Raw genomic sequence first — 21,420 nt, 5'->3', positions numbered from 1 at the left:
GAAATGAAGCCAACTCTGCAACAGAGAAACAAACGAAAAAGTCAAAATCCAGAAATCCAAGTTTAACTCAATCAAATATAATAACCAATCAAAGTTGCAAACTGCAGATTCTCACAATGTAAATTTGTTTCTCAAGGACAGTTGGTCTCTCTCTCTCTCTCTCTCAATACAACATTTCAAACCAGACAATAATTAATAAAATAGAAAATTGAAGTACCTGGCAAGTTTTTCTTTTTATACACACCGTCATCTCCACTTGCTCTAAGGAGGAATTGTGTGAACCACCCTTCATTCAAAACATCACAACATCTGCACTTATATAAAGGAAAAAAAGAAATGGACCAAAAAAAAATTATCCTATAATCCGATTATACAGAAGGCCAAACTCTTGAGTTGGGGCTGGTGGCCGTCGACCACATCATCGTCTCGATTTGAGAGAAAAGGGTTTGTTTGGCTCTTTTGTCCAATTATTTACATTAACCATTTCCAAATTAACAAGGAAGCACCATGATCAATACCTATGTTGCTCCATTCTTGTGATCCAAATTTGAAGAAGACCGATGGGGAGGGGCAATTATAAGTGTCATCCTCTTTGTTTCTCCTATCCCTACATTGTCGACCAAAACAACATCAAACCAAGGGCAATACAATCCAATGTAATGCTCACAAAATTTGAGCTCCAAACAAAGTCACAGGTCAGCAATCACCTAATCGATCATAACACCATTGCAAATATGAAAAACATAAACAATTAAGTCAGCAACATGATATGCCATCCCTTTCATATGAACACGGATTGCAATTCAAATATGCCACATTATTTACAAACAATTACAAGTCGAGAACAATTAAATCATCATCATGAATCGCAGTGTAACATGAACACCATCAATTAGAAAAGACAGAGCTATATGGCAATAAACATGGAGAGAGTAAACATACAGAGAGGAACTGCTTCGGATCCTTCCCAAAAGCAATCTTCCACATGATAACAAAAGAGCAGTTGATCTCTGATCTAATTGCAGACACAATCTGCAGAACCGACTTCTATGGAATTTGAACTTGTGAAATGTGGGGGGAGACCTGAATGTAACAAATTGGTGTTAAGTGAATAATTCCAAACATATAAAATTTAGATCATCACACCGGAACACAAACAGAACAATTAAATAAAGAATCGAAGCCATATGCAATCTAATTAGACAAATAAGTGAACATTACCATGCCGAAATCCGAAAGGCCAACAGAAATCTCTCATTACAGCACAGAAGACAAAACTTAAAGGACAAAACTTAAAACTAATCAAAATTAGGTGAACCAATTATAGAGAACATAACCCTTGTAAACAATCGGGAAAAGATGCTTTTAAATCCCAGAAAAAAAAATTGAGAGGAGTTTTTATAAAAAACCATCATTTCAATTATTTTCCAATCTCACAGTTGGGATTAAACAGAAAATATAACTAAAAATGCCAACTTTCTCAAAAAACTATGACTATTTTTACAAATTTCCATTACCCAACACTGAAAAATCAGAATCACGAAGCAACGAAGAGCGGAACACACGATAACCAAAACGTTAAAAACAACATGTACCCATTTCAAAGACCAAAAATCCTGCAAGGACAAAAAAATCCCAGAAAATCAGTACATCAACACTACCTGCAAAACGCCAAAATCAGAAAATTATTAAAAGAACCCAAAATCAGTGGCATGGTACTCATTTCTCCATCATTCTGTAGCTAATGACCTAATGAAAAAGAACCCAAAACAGACAGCTTAAATTATGGAAAATGCTTATAAAGCTCATGAATAACTTTCAGAGCCTGCATAGAAATGGTATAGCGCAGATAACAACAGACAATAAAACTATGCACAGTATAACCTAAATCCGATATGTTGCATTCCACACACACACAGATATGTCTACATATATATATAGATGACCCACAGAGATTAACATCATGCAGAGGTGTGCACGCGCACACAAATAAAATATACATGCATACTTAATTTTTCAGACAATAATACCACACAGCATAAGTTGCAAGCTGGGACTATTTGGTTGACTCAAAAGAAATATATGGGTTAGAAAAAGCCCAAAAAAATAGAAAGACGAATGTTCGTTCACATCTCACGTCAACAGGAGGATGAATGCCCCTGCAAAAGACAACAAAGCAATCCACAATCATCCAACAAATAAGCAAAATTTCTTGCCAGTCAGTAATTATGGTCATATCTAGGCCTGGCAAACGGGTCGTATCTATCGTGTTCGTGTCGTTTTCGTGTAACACCTGTTATCTTAACGGGTCGTGTCGTGTCACACCCGTTATGACCCGTTAAGAAAACAATATATATTTTTTTTAAATTTGCACATACAACACATTGCCACATAAATATTACTTCAAAACATTAAAACATTTCTCGTTCAAGTACTATATCTACACTCGAAAATCCAAGCATATACAAACAATTTTGATGGTTTGGATCGTTGAAATTAGTTTTGGAGAATTCGTAAAACGATAGATTGACTAATACTTTGATTAAGTATAACATAAGATTTTGTGGTATCCACTTGTGTAAATATTTTAAATTGAAGATCGAATTCATTCATTGTATTCATATAGGGTTAAGGAGTGTAGTTATAAAAAATCATCAAAATCGGAGTTCAAATAACCGTTAAATCGTGATTTTTCGTTTATAACCGTTGAAAAGCTTTGTCCCGTTACTTGATCTCTGAATGTTTATTTTTTATGATTTTTTGTTGATGTGATCTCAAAGCATATACAAACAAGTTTGACTGTTGGGATCGTTGAAATTAGTTTTGGAGAATTCGTATGCCATCAATCAAGTTCCGTGTGTGTGTGTGTGTATATATATATATATTTATTAAGTAGATTTAAATCTATTTATTTTGTATGTATAAATTATAATTGACTGGTTCACAGAATAGTGCATACATCATGTGTCACGTGTGTCATTATAAAAATAGTGAGATATGTCATGACAGTCATGTGTGTGATAAAAAGTTAATAACTTAAAAAAAAAAAAAAAAAAAAATTTCTCACTACTTCTATTAATTTTCATTTTTCCCTCTCTTTTTTGTTTCCTTTTCAACTTTTTCTTATCATTTTCACTTTTCCCTCCAACATCTTTCCCTAATTCCCTCACTTTTTTGTTTTATTTTCAACTTTTCTTAACATTTTCATTTTCCCTCCATTTTTTTTTTCAAACAGGGCGGCAAGTTGGCAACGGCAAGAAATTGATTATTGAAATTTGAATGGAAAGAAATCACATCAAATTTCAATGGATGCAAAATCATGCAATGCATCATGCATATTAAATTATTAATTAATAATTATTATAGTTTTTATAAAATTTAATATATATATATATATATATATATATATAATTATTATAGATAGACATAATATTTTGGGGGTATAATTATTATAGTATATATAATTATTATAATTATTATAAATTTTATAGTTAATTTAATATATATATATATATTATAATTTTTAGGGGTATAAAATTGTAAAATTAATGTATATAATTATTACTATATTTTTTTAGGGTTATAAAATTATAAAAATAATATTCTGCTTATCGTGTATCGTGTTACCCACGTGTATACCCAAACCAACCCGTTATCTTAACAGGTGCTTATCGGATTACCCGATAACGACCCGATTCGTTATCGTGTCGATCCAAACACCTGTTAATTTCGTGTCGTATCGTGTCGGGTTATCGGGTCGTGTCAGAAATTACCAGGCCTAATCATATCTACTGCAGCGCTAAAAAGTAGATTTTTTCATGGCCCTGATGCTGAACAGTGAAATGAAGGGTGGACACCTATTTTTTGCATCTTTAGACTCAAGGGCAAGAGAAACCTACCAGTCCTCAAACAAATTAGGACACACTTGCGGATCGGCCAATGATTCTGGAGCTTTTTTATTGACCTGCCATATTGCAAATTAAAAGTACAAAATTAAAAATACTTGGAATAGCTAAATATATGCAAAAATCTTTCCTTGTTTCAATTCAATTGGTCGATAAAGTAGAAGACATAACAATTTTCCTTTGGTATGACTTCTACATCTCATATATACATTTCACTTGAAAGAAAAGCATCGTGTTCATGAATCAAGAAAAACACTGCAAAAGTCTAACCTTGTTCAGGTCATTTCTCCAAATTGAAACTATCTCTGAAACCTTGCTTGGCAGGTAAGATCGTGCCATCAAAGCTACTTTAGCTATCCGTCCACTCCAATGAAAGATAACGAAACCCTATAAAGCAGACCACAAAAATTAGACAAAACTAAAAACTAAACAGTTAAAAAAAAAAAAAAAATTTAATCAAAAGGGCTTGAAAATTTTTAGTTTTAATCAAAAATCATGTTATAAGTTTTGTTTAATGATTAGTACAAGCCTATATTATAGTAGTCCAACTAAAAATGGCCTACCTATAATAAATTATGATTTGTTGATTTTACCCCTAACTTTTTTAGGTTGAGTTCCATATTTTCTTCATTAATGAAGTTCATTGTTGTTTTGCAGACCTTCTTTTTCTTTGAAACAAAAATATGGATCCTCATGCTATCTAATTTATATTTTCTATTATTTCGTTGAAATGTGATCGTTGCTATTATTCATAGTGTATTCGAGGTACTGTTTTTCATATTTTCTTTGTTAGTGGAGTTCACTGTTTGTTTCTTCAGAAAATAAATTTGAGATCTACATGCTATTCAATAATAACGACGGGTCACTGTTTCTGGACTGTAAAAATAAACTGTTTCTGGAATCTAAGTTACTGTTTATGGAATCTAGGTCACTGTTTCTGGATCCAAATGAAATACACATTGTTTCTTAAATGTAAGCTAGAAAAGAAATAATGAAATTCACCGTATTTGGATTCAAAGCAAAATAAGCATCATGTTTCTTAAATATAATCAACTGATGCATGAAAGAAAAGAAACAGTCAAAGGTTAAAATATAGACTATTTCTGGAATATAAGTCATTGTTTCTAAAATTTAAGTCACTGTTTCTGAAATTTAAGTCACTGTTTCTGAATTTTGGTTCTTTTCTTTCCAAATATAGTGTTTGTTTATGCATAGACAAAACAAACATTGTATCTGATTTTTTTTTTTTTTTTCCCAGAAACAATGTTATGTTTTGGGTTCTCCAGAAACAGTTTTATGTTTTGGTTTTTTTTTTTTTTTTTTCCAGACACTTTTTTCGCCGGTTTCTGCCATTAAACTTCTTTGAACTTGTTTCGCACTAATACAAAAAACACTTTGCGCGACGCAGGTCCTTCGTCGCGCAAAGTCAAAAAGCGTCGTTCAAAATTTTGCACAACGGACCTCGGTCGCGTGCTAACCGTCGCGCCAAGGCATTGACAGAAGGGTTTGCACGACGAAGAAGATACCTATGTCGCGCAAAGACCTTTTGCGTGACGTAGGCTGAGTCGCACAAAGTTTGCACGACGCAACCTACGTCGTGCAAAATGGATTAGATCACTTTTTGGTTTTGGTCAAAAATATTTTTTTTTTAATTTTTAATAATATTGTAATTAAATTCTAAACAATAATTAATTAACCAAAGAAAAGTATTTAATTATAAAATATATGAAAATGTACATACAAGATGTCCGAACAAAAAAGAAAAAATTACAAGTAGTCTTCTAGGTGAAGTGGCTCGGAGGTTGAAGTTGGAGTAAGATCAGGTACTGGTAGCGAGATTTGGATGCCAATCATCTGTATGGCTCGTACAAGGTCTCTCAAGTGCCCAACACAAGCCTTCAGCTCCTCGCCCTGGGCCCTTATTTGCTGGCCCTGGACCGCAAGCTGACCCTTTAGGGTTGTCACTTCCTCCTTCAATGCATCGACCTTTGCAGTGTTTGACCTAGAGCAGTAGGTGCTGATAATGCGGGAAGCTCATTGGTCACACTCCGACGACAAGTGATCAACTGTGACATCTATACACATTTTGAACCATAAAATTATAACATTAGAAACTAATCATTTCTTGCATTTGAAACTAATCAATTAGCAACCAAAGTAATAAGTAGGTTACCAACATCCTTAATTTCAAAACAAGAGGAACTACCTATCCATTTTCATAGCCAACAAAAAAAAAAGTGCATCAAGTGAAACAAAAAAGAATGGGTAATCCGACACTATTTTATAAACAGTAAGCTCTATTTTATTTAAAAAACCTATAGGGCGTGTTCGCTTGGGTTGGCTTTAGTTCAAGCCCTCATTTTAACAAGGTCAAAATAAGGAGACTAGGTGAGGCATTAGTCCCACTTAGTGAGATTGCTAAATAGCATCCTGTTTGATACAACTTAGACTAACTCAAAAGAGCTCAATTCGGCAAACTAATGCGGTGTAGCAAACATAGCCATAAAGTCCAAGCGAAGCAAATAGCTAGAAATCCTACCCCCTCTATTTTTCTGATGTGACAAAATAAGGAACAAAATAAGCCACCAAGGAATGCACTATTACGGACAAAATAATCGTCCAAGAGTTTTGTACCTTGTTGTTGCCTGCTTCTATCAAGGTTTCCGGAACGGCTGGGCCTGCAGATCTGACCCACAGCTTGGATGACTCAACGAGAATGTGAGGCTCTTGCCATTCTTGCTTCGTCATCTCTCCTTCTACGCTCCTCATCATCTTCCTTCTCATTTTGGGCCACCTGGAGATTGAACATTCCTTCTGATTGGTTAAACAATCCTTCCTCTTGCTCATCGAGTTCCCACATCATCCTTGAGGAAGAAGAAGACATTGTAAGAAAGAAGTAGAAACTATGAATAATGATAGAGATTTTGGTGAACAAGGAAGCATAAACTATGAATAATGATAAAGATCTTGAGAAAATTGGTGTGAGATTTGTGAGGATGGATGGTGGATTATATGGAGGATTCATAAAGGATTTGGTTGTAGATAATGCCACGTGGCATGCCGTCATTCGTTAAAAATCTAATGGAAATATATCCTCAAAAATTGTAAACAGATTATGACAAGTGGCGAGACATGATTGGTTAATAATCTTATCGGAAATCCATCACCAATAATTGTATTTTAGGATCATGACACGTGGCGCAACGAGTACGATTAAAAATCTTATCGGAAATCCATCACCAATGATTGTCTTTTCGGATTTTATGACAAGTGGTGCAACGAGAATAATTAAAAATCTTATCCGAAATTACACCACAATTATTTTGTATTATTTTATAACTTTTCGGATAATGACACATGGCGCAACAAGAACGATTAAAAATCTTATCCGAAATTACAAATAAAATTATTTTGTATTGTTTTATAAATAAATAAAATACTAATATTTTATTGCCTATTGTCAGGGCTATTGAAGTGCAACAGTGGAGATGCAAAAGGCGATTACTGTTCATTAAAGGCAATTACTGTTCACTGGGTGGATAGCATAGTGTATTGCCTGGGGGGAAGGTTCCCACATTGGAACTGTTCTAACTATTAAATAAACTTATCACTTGGTTTTTTTTGTTAACATTCAAAGTTTTAAAGTCATTTTCATTAGTTTTTCTTATAAATGATTGGAGATCTACAGACCTTCCCCTCTCCATCTGAAGTGAAACAGACCAAATAAACGGCAAGACTTGACGTCAGGGTTAAAATTGGAAGCTTAATAAATTATATTCCTTGGGCTAGTCCTGATTTGATGTTAGGCTTTGTCATAACTATTAAATAAACTTATCACTTGGTTTTTTGTTAACATTCAAAGTTTTAAAGCCATTTTCATTGGTTTTTCTTATAAATAAGGCTTTTTAGCCATTAGGGTTACAAATGCATTATTTTGGAGAATTTTAGACTTTTTACCTACAAGGTGTTTTCTACCCGTATTCTTAATAATATTTTGTTTTATGATTGTTCGTAACTAATTTCTTTTGCTAGGGCGATGTCTTGAGTCTTAGCATGAATATGTAGTCTTTATTTAATTGTTTATGATATTATGCATGCGTGTTTTGAATTATTAATCACTGTGTTTAAACTATCTTTGTGTCTTAAAGATTCGCGGCCATTAGGATGTTTAAATAAGTAATTGGATGCAATTTCTGTTGGAATGTCACCCTGAAATTAAGGAATGCTTCTTGTCGTTAATAATTGTAATTTCACGTAGGATGAATACGACGTCTTAAGTGTTACATGGTTTTTTGAAGTGTTTTTATAAAGCTTAGGCTAAATAGCCAAAATGGTCCCTAAGATTTGTATAACACAACACTTTGGTCCCTGAGATTTCAAATCAATAGAAGTGGTCCCTGAGATTTTCCACCATCCATCATTTTGGTCCTTCTATTCAGAACTCCGTTAAGTGTCTCGGAGCTCTTGGCCGGAAGTTTGGGTAATTTTCAAAGGTTCGTAACTCAACCATTTCTTAACCAAATTCAACCCATAATATATCAAAATGAAGATAGGAAAGTGTAGAATAATATTATACCATTTGGAAGCCTAATGGTTGCTGGATATGGCCGAAAAATAGCCTCAAAGTTGACTGGTCTGAGGGAAAACTGGAAAACTCACCGGAAACTAAGTAAACTTTAAGCATTCATAATTTCTTCAATACTCAACAAAATCAAGTGATTCAAAAACAAAAATCATACTTCTTGACGAGATGAAGAGAATGGTACCTTTTTCAACAACTAAATCACCTTGGTTTGGCTGGAAAATGGCTCAAAAGTGGCTGTCTTGGTCTTAAGTTACCCACTTTCGAGCTGTTTTCCGGAAAAACCATTAGCTGTCAAAAAAGGTACCATTCTCTTTGTCTCATTGATAAGTATGATTTTCATTTTTGAATGACTTGATTTCGTTGAGTATTGAAGAAGTTATGAACGTTTAAAGTTTACCCAGTTTCCAGCGAGTTTTCTAGTTTTCCCTCGGACCAGGCAACTTTAAGGCTATTTTCCGGCCATCTACGGCAATCATTGGGCTTCCAAATAAGTATAATCTTATTCTACACTTTCCTATCTTCATTTTGATATATTATGGGTCGAATTTGGTTAAGCAACGATTGAGTTACGAAGCTTTGAAATTGCCCAAATTTTCGGCCAAGAGCTCTGGGACACTTAACGAAGTTTTTAATGGAAGAACCAAAATGATGGATGGTGGACAATCTCAGGGACCACTTCTATTGATTTGAAATCTCAGGGACCAAAGTGAGGAGTTATGCAAATCTTAGGGACCATTTTGGCTGTTTAGCCTAAAGCTTAATGAGTCTTTCATGTTCATAATTGATCCGAACGTCTGGACGGGTTGCATATTAGATATACGTTCTATGTTGGAGGTTCCAAGTACGACATATATTAGGAAAACTTGACCTTTGAAATATGCATGGGTAATTCGTAAGTAATTGGAAGAACTACGTAGGATTGTTAAGGTAACGGCGGAACACCTTTTCTTTCATTTAAGAAATCAAACTTCACATCTAGCTGGAACAAACTCCATCCCTTTTGTGCAGCCAAAGCTATCAAAGTTCTAAACTGGTGCAAATGTTTCATTGTAGTTGATGAGTCAATATTATATCATATATTTTATTCTATTCGTAGTTATATTTTATAGCTTATTTTGGTAGAATTTTGATATTTTGTTATGTATTTTCAATGTAGGACATGCAACTCCCTCTTGAGCATAAAGTGAACAAATGGACGAATTTTGGAGTGGGTCCAATTAGAGGATGTTCGTGAGTTTTTCAAGATGATTGTGTCAAAATTCTAGATTTTTCTACCAAACCGTTCGGACGGCAGAGAAAATCAAACTTTTGACCAACCAAATCAACTACAATTTAATCTCAAAAGGTCTCTTTTGAAAGTTGAAGACATCCCCAACTTTAGCTTTGTATGTTAATTGTTTGAAAACTTAACTAGCTAGCGTTTGTGATCCATTTAATTATGGATTAAAGCACAATATGTTATGGGACATGAAGTTTGGACAAGAGGCGATGTGTACAGCTACGACATTCTCTTATTGGAAAAGTTTACAGCAAAAAGACCAACCGATAACATGTTTCAAGGATCTTCAAACCTGCATAACTTTGTTAAGGCATCTGGTAGATATTGTCGATCCCTTTCTTAATCAAGAAAATGTTGAGGGTGATCAGATGAATGCTAGTCATCACATTAACGAGGATATCACAAGCATTGGCATATAATTTGAAGAAATCATTGTTTCGATTTTAGAAATCGGCGTTGCTTGCTCTGCAGAGTTGCCTAGAGAGAGGCTGGACAATAGTGACACGACACAATCGTGCCGGATCAGAAAGAAGCATATTGAGCAGCATTGGCATGTCAAGTTAGTAATGTTTCTTATGTAAAACTAACTTTTCCTTCGTATTTTGCTTGATCAATAAACGCAGAATTACTATTTGCTCGCAGATGGCAATCTGTTCCCTTCGATCAATAAAAACAGTATTACTCAAATCTTTGTAACTACATTCTGAACCGGAAGCCTTCTCGCTTTCTACTGTCTAGCTAAATTACCTAAATGCGATACACGTCAAAACATACATTTCCAACATGTAAATGAAAATCGGGAGTTAAAACTCAAATAAGCGCAACTCAGTCATCCCTTCTTTTCTTTTTGGGGAATACCAAGCAACGACATTCCCTGATCGTATAAGTCTCAAGGAGTAGCCCAAGTTGTATATGAAATCCTCAATATGTGGGGCATGTTTCCCGCGCAAATACTCAAGTGCAACCCTAGAATCCGCTCTAAAGACAATTGGCCCATAAATCTACAAGGAAAGGTAATGTGTCAATAACAATTGGATTTTCATCTATAGGAGCTCAGCTTTTCATCCTCTTATTTTAAAGTTCTACGCTGATCTAAAAGTTGTACATTAAGACACATGAGCAGTAAAATGACTGTACAGATACATCAGCAGAAAAATGACTGTAGATTATTGAAATAAGACAGGGCATACACGCTTCCACAAGTACCAATTAGCAAATGACTATGCAAGTTTTGTAACATATTGTGAATTTGTAACATATTGTGCATAACTGCATTTAAAAATTCTCTTCCAACTTAAGGTGCACAACATTTAAAAAGTTAAGGTATAAATGGAAATACCTGCTGTTGAAAGATTAGATTGATCCTAGGGGAGGACATCGGATCTTTTGCACTATTAGCAGACGAACTCTTCAAACCATTAATAACCCTTTTAGCCAAATCTATAGTTGAACAAATATCCCGACGACAATCAATCCTGATTAGATCACCGTAGAGCTCTCTAAATTTCCCGTGCTGGAAAGTATAGCAGAGAGCCGAAAAAATCAGCACTTAATGGACTTCTCTTCTTATTGCTCCTAGAATTTTCCTTGTCTCCCTTAATATCAACTGCCACTAGGTTGTACCCATCCTGAAACCAGGCAGTGCAGCTTCCCCCAAAAATGTAATGCCACCATTGACCAGAAGAAAAAGTGAGAAATGGCATTACAATTTCATTTTGCAAATAAAAAAGAATTATATCGCTAACAATGACTAGGTTGACTACTCATTAATTTTGACAATTATAGAAGTCCGTATCTGGTCTTCTCTGGTGCAAACATCAGGAAATGGTAAAAGTAAAAACCTTAAGAGATTGCATACTGCCGGCAACGGACCTGGACTCATAAACACAAAACAAAAATATTGAATTGTTCTGTTAGAACTATTAAGATTTGAGTAAGCTTCCATTAATCTGATCATTTGGATTTCGAAGGGAGCAAGAAGAATGAAGAGAGAAGAAAACATTAGAGAGAGAAGCAGAGAGAATATTTCATAATAGCATCATTCTTTCGTTTAGAATGGTGCTCCACTTTCATATATTCTTTATTCCTCACATCAGTCATCATCACCATTCAATACATAAGCCATTGTGATTATGACACATGGCAATTACAAGGCATGTGAGACATTAGAATGAAAACTGATCTAAGACCTACACTTGGCTAATGAGCTCAAACTATCTCAACAGAAAACAGTTTCACAAAATGACAAATAGAAAAACTACTAAGTACACCATTTACTAACAAGTAATTAGTAAGCAATTTACTTTTCAACACTCCCTTCTAAATTGCTAACTGATTTCACACCAAGTGGGCTTCTCAGGTAGTTGAATCTGTCTTTGGGAAGAGCCTTTGTAAAGATGTCTACAATTTGTTCTTCACTATTGTAGTAAATCAAATCAATTACTCATTCTTGAATTGCATCTCTAATGAAGTGAAACTTTCTGCCAATGTGTTTGGTTGTCTGATGAAACACAGGGTTCTTAGACATAGCTATAGCAGAGGTGTTATCACAGAATGAGGGAGTTGCAATGGCTTGCTCCTCTCCAAAGTCCTCGAGTACAAACCTAAGCCAAATGGCCTGTGTAGTTGCTTCAGCCGTGCTGACATACTCAACTTCTGCAGTTGAAAGTGCCACACTGTGCTGTTTAACCGAGGCTTATGAAAATGCCCCACTTCCAAATGAAAAAGCATACCCTGAGGTGCTTTTCATGTCCTCCTCAGATCCACTCCAGTCACCATCATAGTAGCTAATCAATAGAGCAGACTTTCCAACCACATATTCAATCCCAAAGTCAATTGTCCCCTGGATATACCTTAGAACCCCTTTAGCAACTCCATAGTGCTTCTTGGAAGGTTTACGCATGAATCGTGCAAGTAAACTAGCAGAGAACATAATATCTGGTCTAGTTGCTGTCAAATACAGCAGACTCCCAACAATTTTCCTGTATAAACTCTCATCTGCAGGTTCACTATCATCATCACTTCTCAATTTGTCAGTTGCAACCAATGGAGTGTGCTCACTGGCTTGCAGTCTTTGAGCCAAATTTATCCAAGTGTGTCAAAGCATATTTTTTCTGATGTATAAATATACTCCCTTCAGTTTGAGTTACTCCCATTCCAAGAAAATGATAAAGTAAACCCAAATCTGACATCTCATACTTGCTCATCATTTCAGTCTTGAATTCTTGCATCATTTCATCATTGCTCCCTGTATATACTATGTCATCTACATAGATTGGCATGATTAGAGCCCCAACACCTTCTTTGGTTCTCATATAAAGAGTTGCTTCACTTGAACTTCTGTGAAACCCACAATGAATCAAATATGTGTCAATTTCACCATACAAGGGTGCCTGTTTTAGACCATAGAGGGCTTTTTTCAACCTATACACCTTGTCTTCAGCCCCTTTAATCACAAAACCAGCAGGTTGATCCACATATACCTCCTCGAGAACACCATTCAGAAAGGCAGATTTAACATCCAATTGCCACAATTTCCAACCTTTCTGTGCAGCTAGAGTAATGAGTGTCTTAAAAGTATCTAACCTTGCCACTAGAGCAAAGGTTTCATTGAAATCAATACCTGGTTTCTGTGTGTAACCCTTGGCTACAAGCCTTGCCTTGTGCTTTTGAATGGAGCCATCAAGGTTAAGCTTTGTTTTATATACCCACTTCACTCCCACAACAGGTTTGCTACTTGGTCTGTCTTCCCAGGAGGAATTCTTTTCAATCATCAACATCTCTTCTGTCATAGCCTTTTTCCAAGCTTCATCTTTGACTGCCTCACTGAAATCTTTAGGTTCAATAATGCTCATCTTACCTTGAGCATAAACATCACTCAAAATCTTCCATTTTTGTGGAGTATGATCATAGGTCTATGAGATTGAAACTGGAGAACCAAGTGAACTAGATTCCTGAGATGCTTGCAGGTCTCTAGTTTGTGATCTCAGAGGAGATTGCATAGACTGAGGTGAGTCATTTGACTCTGAGTCAAGTTCAGATATCCTTGAGCTTCCTTCATCATTCCAAGGATTAGAGACTTGCACTACCTCATTAGATTCCCATTCCCACATTGCTTTCTCATCAAATATCACACTCCTTGATAATTCAACTTTTTGAGTTCTCAAGTTGAAAACCCTATATTCTTTTTCACAGTTACCATATCCAACAAATACTCCCTTCTCACTAGTTTCTTCCAATTTGTGCCTTTTCTGTGAAGGAATGTGAATGTAACACAGAGAACCAAATATCTTCAAATGTTTGACACCTGGTTTCCTCCCACTAAATGCCTCAAATGGAGTTATGCTGTTCAAAGCACTTGTTAGACACCAATTTTGCAAATACATAGCCGTGTTCACAGCTTCAGCCCAAAACTTCGAGGGAATCTTCTTTTCAAACATCATTGTCCTAGCCATTTCAACCACAGTACGGTTCTCTCTGCAACACCGTTTTGTTGTGGAGTAGGCAACAGTTAATTGCCTTTCTAACCCCATATCTTCACAAAACTTAGAGAACTCTAGGGATGTGTATTATCCACCCCCATCACTCCTGAGTTTCTTAATTTGATAACCACTCTATAACTCAACCATGCATTTGAACCGTTTGAAGATGTTAAAGACTTGTGACTTGTGCTGCAGAAAGAACACCCAACACATTCTAGTGTGATCATCAATAAAGGTAAGGAAGAATCTGTTCCCTCCAAGAGTAGTGATCTGCATTGGACCACAGATATCAGAATGAATCAGCTCTAGAGGTTGTGATGCTCTCCTAGCCTTTTCCTTATCGAATGGTTCTCTATGACCCTTCCATGTAGCACATCCAGGGCAAACATGCTCAGTGACTTGTAATTTAGGTAAACCCTGCACCATTTCCTTCTCTTGCAGGAGCATCAAACTGATGTAGTTTAGATGTCCATATCTTCTTTGCCACAACCAAGATGACTCTTCAACAGTTGCTCTATTAGCCATAAGAGGATTAACATATTCTAGACTTAAGGGAAAACATCTATTTCCTTTCATTTGAACACTTGCAATCAAATCTTCCATCTATCTTTCTCCATATGTATCAACCATGTAATCACCAAACACAAGCCAATATCCATATTCTACCATCTGCCCTACACTCAATAAATTCTCATCCAATCCAGGTACAATCATAACCTCTTTAATATATCTAGTCACACCTTTCATTTCTATAACCAAGATACCTTTGCCTATTGACTGCACTAAATCTCCAGTGCCCATTTTAACTCTACACTTCACATTTTTATCAACATCAACAAGCAAAGATTCATGAGAGGTTATATGATTACTACATGCACTGTCAACATACCATATGTTCATATTTCTCCCAATAATAGCAGAATGACAGGCATAAAACATGGTTGCAGGTTCTGTTACTAATTTGCAAAGTTTACAAGCGTTCCAGCCTTGTTTGGTTGATCACAGTCCTTGATGAAATGACCAAATCGATTGCAACCATGACACTTTGGCTGTCCTTTAAACCAACACTCACCATAGTGTAGCTTATCACAATGTTAGCATTTTCCCTTAGCCTGATCAGGTTTTCCCCCTTGATCATATTTTCCACCTTGATTGACAAAGTTTTGAGGTTTAGGGTCCCATTTCTTTCCCTTCGATTTCCAGTTCTTCTTTGGTTTAGAGTTACCTAAAGAAGGATTTGACTGAGTTCCCTTTGGATTCACACTCATACTACTGAAAGCTCTCTCAATGGTACTCTCAGCACGCCTATCAAGGCGCTATGCAAATCCTCTCAAAGAAGCAATAACCTCTTGCACCTCAATAGTTTCAATATGCTTAGTTTGATTGATCACATAGCAAACTGGATCAAATTCTTTGGTCAAGCTTATAAGCAATTTCTGAACCAAACGCTCTCTGGCTAAATCTTCCCTATACCCTTTCATTTGATTCACCAGCTTGAGAAGACGAGTGAGATACACAGACAAGGTTTCATGATCCTTCATCCTCGTGTACTCGAAATCATGGCGTAGACCTTGTAGTTTGATGGATCTCACTTGTTTATCACCATGAAATTCCTGGTGTAAAATATCCCAAGTGCCCTTTGAGGTCTCCTCATTCGAGATTCTGGGAAAAATATCCTCCGAAACTGCACCTTGAATGATACCCAACGCCTTAGCATCCTTTATTAGCTTATCACTCAGCGAAGCTTTCTCTGAATCTGATGAGCCTTCCTCTTCGACCTTCTTCCCCTTCGATTCTGGAATTTCAAAACCCTTTTCAACCAAATCCCAGATTCCATGCGATTTGAAAATAGTTCTCATTCAAATCTTCCAAAATTCATAGTTGCCACCATTGAATATTGGAGCCCGAAGATCACCACCACTTGACCCATCCATTTGAGACCTAAATCAATGAACTGAGTTGGAAATTTCACGTTGGATTTTCGAGCACAGCCTTCACAGATTCGACGCCCCATTTCCAGATAGAAACTAGGCTCAAGATACCATGTTAAGATTAGAGTAAGCTTCCATTAATCTGATCATTTGGATTTCGAAGGGAGCAAGAAGAATGAAGAGAGAAGAAAAAACTAGAGAGAAGCAGAGAGAATATTTCATAACAGCATCATTCTTTCATTTAGAATGGTGCTCCACTTTCATATATTCTTTCATTCCTTACATCAGTCATCATCACCATTCAATACATAAGCCATTGTGATTATGACACATGGCAATTACAAGGCATGTGAGCCAATAGAATGAAAACTGATCTAAGACCTACACTTGGCATATGAGCTCAAGCTATCTCAACAGAAAACAGTTTCACAAAATGACAAATAGAAAAACTACTAAGTAAACTATTTACTAACAAGTAATTAGTAAGCAATTTACTTTTCAACAAGAACTTTTGTCTCTAGAATTATATTTTTTTTATTATTATTTATGATGTTTCTTTTATTGCAGGCACATCTACAACCACGGAACAGATGAAAGGAGGTGACAAACTCATTACATGTACTGGGTTTAATACTAAAGTAGAAAACTACACATACAATATAAGTGAACCTAAGAGGTACCAAAACACGTATACATGTATAAAAACAGGCAAATGTATAAGCTAAAAGTTTTAAAATATTGCACCTGAGTATTGGTATGAAACTTCCAACAAAAATGTAATGAGATTATACAAGTTATCACAAAAAAAATGAGTAACGTGTAAAATTACCAAAAATTCCAGATACTGAAGAATGAGGTTCTTTAAGACGCACATCAGAAGATGGCTGCCAAAACCAACCCTTTTCTTTCTGTATCATGATGTCTTTTCGTGTCTCATTTTGCCTCCAAAGATCTTGGCTTTTTTCATAAGAAAAGGCTGCACAGAATCCAGGCATTAGATAAGTAGGTGCCTCACCATCTATGGAATTAACAGCCTGGGGATGACCACTATTCTTATGTACACCAATGCGGTACCACAATCCAGATTCGGAAACAAGTGAAGACATATCTAAGGAAATTGACTCAGGCACATCCCAGTATTTTCCTTTATGGTCAACGAATAGTTCAGGCCATGCAGCCTCAAGTGTAATATAAGGAAGCGGCAAACATCTTAAAGGTTAGTAAAATTTCATACATGGCTCATAATTTAAACAGGAAGATAAATGAAGGAATAAAGGTACAGGCATGAACTTTTTCACTAAAACAGCTTATGCAGTGCACATGTGCAATGTTAAAGGTACATAAATTAATTTTTTCAGTACATGGTTCTTAATTTACAGACATGAAACTTTTCACTTTTATCTATGCTCAGTGCAGTGCATAACACTCATTTGGTTTCTAAGATTGGATTGAAATGGACAACTAACTATATTCAAGGTATGTTGACGAAAGAAATGAAAAAAATTGTGGGTTACTTGAAGGTAGGAGATGGATTATTTTCCATTCCAATCAGCCAAAATGGTAAGGATCAGAAAGGATTATTTTCCATCATGTCTTATCCCCCTTCTAATCCCCACAAAATGAAAAATCATTCACCACTATCTTTAAGAAATTAGGAATAATACTTTAAGATTATACATGCTGACTGAATCTGGTATATGTTCAAGTGATTAATAGCTCATATAGATACATCCCTAGAATTACATATGTTTAACTTTAATTCCTATATGAGAAATTTGTCATATGAAAGATAAAAAATCGCAGTAGGATGATAGTACAACCTGGCATGAACAAACCCCAGGAAGAACTTAAACCTAACAACTCCAATACCCATAAATCATTCAAACTAGCTTCATGAACCCGGCAAACAAAAGATAACAGGAATTCTGACTGTTTAAACAATTTGATTAAAGGTCAAAACGAGGAAAGCAAATGCATGCTTTGTGAAAGAGCACCAATTTGTTGCGGTGTCCTTTCACCATGCCCTTCTGTGCTCAACTTTATGGATGATGACGGAGACAAAAGAAGCTGTGTACATAATCCAAACGAATAAAGTGACTTGTCCAAGACATGCATTGCCACATCTTTGAATGTAGGGACCTCCATCTCACCATTAGTAAATTCAGCTTTAACAGAAGATAAAAGATTCTTCCGGCAGAACTGCCCAATTAATCCAAGCCACCTATTTTCACGCAGATCATGTAACAAGGGAATTAGTATGTCTGACAACTAAGAGTGCTAACCGGATTTGGTTAATGTGAGATGACTTTGGTCTAAGCATAGTAACTCTTAAATCACTCCTTTAACAGAAAACATGCTCAAGGAATTAGGACATTAAACTCAACACATTTGGATCGGTAATTACAAAAATTCAATGCATTTACGCAGTACATTCCAAATTTCAAAACATCACAACAAACCTTTTCACCTAAGAAATCCCATAAAAAAAATTGGATAATCCCAATCAGTGCTCTGATAAACATGATAAAGCTTTGATGCTCTCAAAAAACATAAGAACCCCCTTGCAAAATTTTAAAATAACAAGGCAACAAAAAATTCATGCTTTATGTGCTGTACCACTAGAACTAGGCAAACAAGCTTTGTTTGGCTGTCAAGCTTTCCACTCAAGCTCTCTTTCTCACATCAAGTAATTCACCAATAACCCAAAGTTTATGCAATATACGAATTTGGCAATTAGTAACATAAAAATTGTTTACAGAAAATACGAATTTGGAGAAACAAAAATATGTTCATTTCTCAGCAAACAGGAGACAAATTATCTTTGCTAACCTTTTTCCTTTAACCAATTCCCTATAACAACAATTCCAATTGCTCCTCTCTCCTCCAGCAACAAAACAAACAACAAACGAATCACACCCATTACTCATCATTTTCTCAGTAACCATACAAACCACAAACTGATCCACAGAAACACATAAAACGAAAAAGAATATCAATTAAACGAAAGTATAACATAAATTTGAGAAAATCCAATAGGCAATAGCTAAGCAAAGAAGTTGTAGCAGTGCACCAGTTAGAGGTAGCTGGTCTGAGCAAGAGGGACTGGAGAGAGAAAGAACCCAAGTCCCTGTTAGTAGTGGGGGAGTCGGAAGGTATAACACCCAAAGGGAACCCATTTCCCAGAAGACAGAGTTGCTGAATCCTGAGGGCTCGGCTGGCTCGAGCACCGTCGAGAGGAAATGGGTCGCCGGGAACGGCCTTGGCGGAGTCCTCAAGGGTCTGAGGCGAAGAAACGTTCAAGTCCCAGAAGGCTGAGTCCATTGCCGTCCTCAGTTTCGCCATTGTTGGCTGTCGAAATAGCGAGGGAGTGCGAACTCTTTGTGGTTTTGGTTTTGGGGTTTAAGTGGTGGGTTTGTGATGGTTTTATTTGTCTCTTCGTTTGGGTCCGTATCTGTCTTGAAATGAGTTTCAAGACATGAGTTTGAAGAAGACACCCCAAGAGATAGGGATGACAATTCTAATTGTTTAATTCGATAATTGTAGATAATCGTCTGAATAGATTGGATTTGGGTATAAATATTTGGGTATATTTTGGGTATGGGAAAAAAATGTGAATATTATTCGGTTATGATTTTGGATATGGTTATAAGGGCCCGAATCCGTATTAGTCCCCGAATCCGAACCGAATAATATATAATATAATTATTCATAATATTAAAATATTAAAATATATACACACACACATATGTATATTCATTATTTGCCAAATCCCTTACTTTGAGTGTAAATACAAAAATTGCATTATGTAAGTTGCATTTTGTGGGAATGTTCATAAGTTTTGATATAAATCAAAATCTATGAGAATTCAATGGTACTTATGAGAGTTATCAAAAGATCAACCAACATTATCAATGTTTAACTTTAATTTTTATGCTCCACAAGATCCATTCATTAAATTATTTTATACATCAAATATTTAATGATGAAATTAATATTTAATAAATTATCATGTGTCAATTAAACGAATATATTTTTTGTATTGACAAAGATGGATATAACCGTTGACCGATGGGTATGGTTATGGATAATACCCGATGGTTAATTTGCGGTTATGGATATGGTTAATTTTCATGGTTATGGGGTTGGATATAGCACTTTCATCCCCAAACCGAACCGTTGCCATCCCTACCAAGAGATCTCTTTTTGAAACAAGTTCTAAGGTATGGGTGTATCCTCGCTATCGCATTTTGTGCTAATGACATAATATTACATAGAAAAACTTATACAGTTATAATTGTTTCATTGGCTTGAGACTCCACCATGGCGGTGTATTATTGTCATAAAAGTCCTTTGCGAGAAAGTGATTAGTGGTTGAGAAATCCACAAAATCCACCATGGTGCGAATGGAAAAGGTGGTGATGAAGAGCTCATATGTTATGTTTCAATGATGGATGGTACTAGTTTAAGGGAGGTGAATAGGTTCCAATTTATAAATCTAATGCCAATTTGGATTAGCAAATTAATTTTCACATCCACATCACATGAAGGTATCTTACATATATGCATTTAAATAAACACCGAAAATGTACATAGCGGACTTAGGAAAATCCCTAGGCTCCCAAGTCAGGGTAAACACTAAGGGTGCGTTTGTTGCACCGGATTAACTCGGACTGGACTAGCTTTAGGGACTAAGCTGGATTGACTTAGACTAGACTAAACTGGACTGATTTAGTGAAGCGTTTGGTAGAGTGCCGGACTAAAAAAAAGAATAGTTAACAACTATAACTTTATATCATTAAATACACATTTAATAATATTTTGTTATTAACTCAATAATATTTTATTTTTTATTCAAGCTTTTTCTTTGTGTTTTTGCCTAGGATGCTCTTCTCTATCTGGACTTTCTCTTTGGGAGTTCATTCTTTTCTTCCTTGTTAGTGTCGTCCCCCAGCACTCATTTTTTCCTGCAAAACAATATCCTTCAAAGTGATTTTTCCTGCAAAATCATCCCTAAAGCTACTCTCTCCCTTTCCCTATCCATTTCTCATGAATTTTCTGGGAAAATGTTTTTTTTTTTTTTTTGGGAATTTTTTGGGAATTATTGGGAATAAGGAAGAATTTTGTATGGGGATTGTTGTTGTTTTTGTTTTGAATTTTTTTTTTTTTCAAATTTTGGTGTTGAGATTTAGGCAATGGATGGGCTGGGTTTTAGATTTGGGAAAGAGAGAACCAATAGATG

The 21,420-nt window shown here is 35.7% G+C and overlaps 1 pseudogene across 1 annotated transcript; it reads right to left on the bottom strand.

Moving 5' to 3' along the window:
- Window positions 1-10,349: 10,349 nt before the first annotated feature.
- LOC148695581 (protein TRIGALACTOSYLDIACYLGLYCEROL 4, chloroplastic-like) lies at window positions 10,350-19,622 on the bottom strand (annotated as a pseudogene). The gene is made up of 5 exons (XR_015964710.1): window positions 19,252-19,622; window positions 18,142-18,402; window positions 17,018-17,390; window positions 11,109-11,430; window positions 10,350-10,770 (listed from the first exon to the last, which is right to left on the bottom strand). The product of XR_015964710.1 is annotated as a protein TRIGALACTOSYLDIACYLGLYCEROL 4, chloroplastic-like (transcript).
- Between the last annotated feature and the right edge of the window lie 1,798 nt (window positions 19,623-21,420).

This window comes from Pyrus communis, chromosome 7 (genome assembly GCF_041283825.1).
Source record: "Pyrus communis isolate YQ-2024b chromosome 7, ASM4128382v1, whole genome shotgun sequence".
Classification (NCBI taxonomy): Eukaryota; Viridiplantae; Streptophyta; class Magnoliopsida; order Rosales; family Rosaceae; genus Pyrus; species Pyrus communis.
Note: the sequence above shows the minus strand (reverse complement) of the source record. Positions and strands in the feature narration are given on the sequence as shown.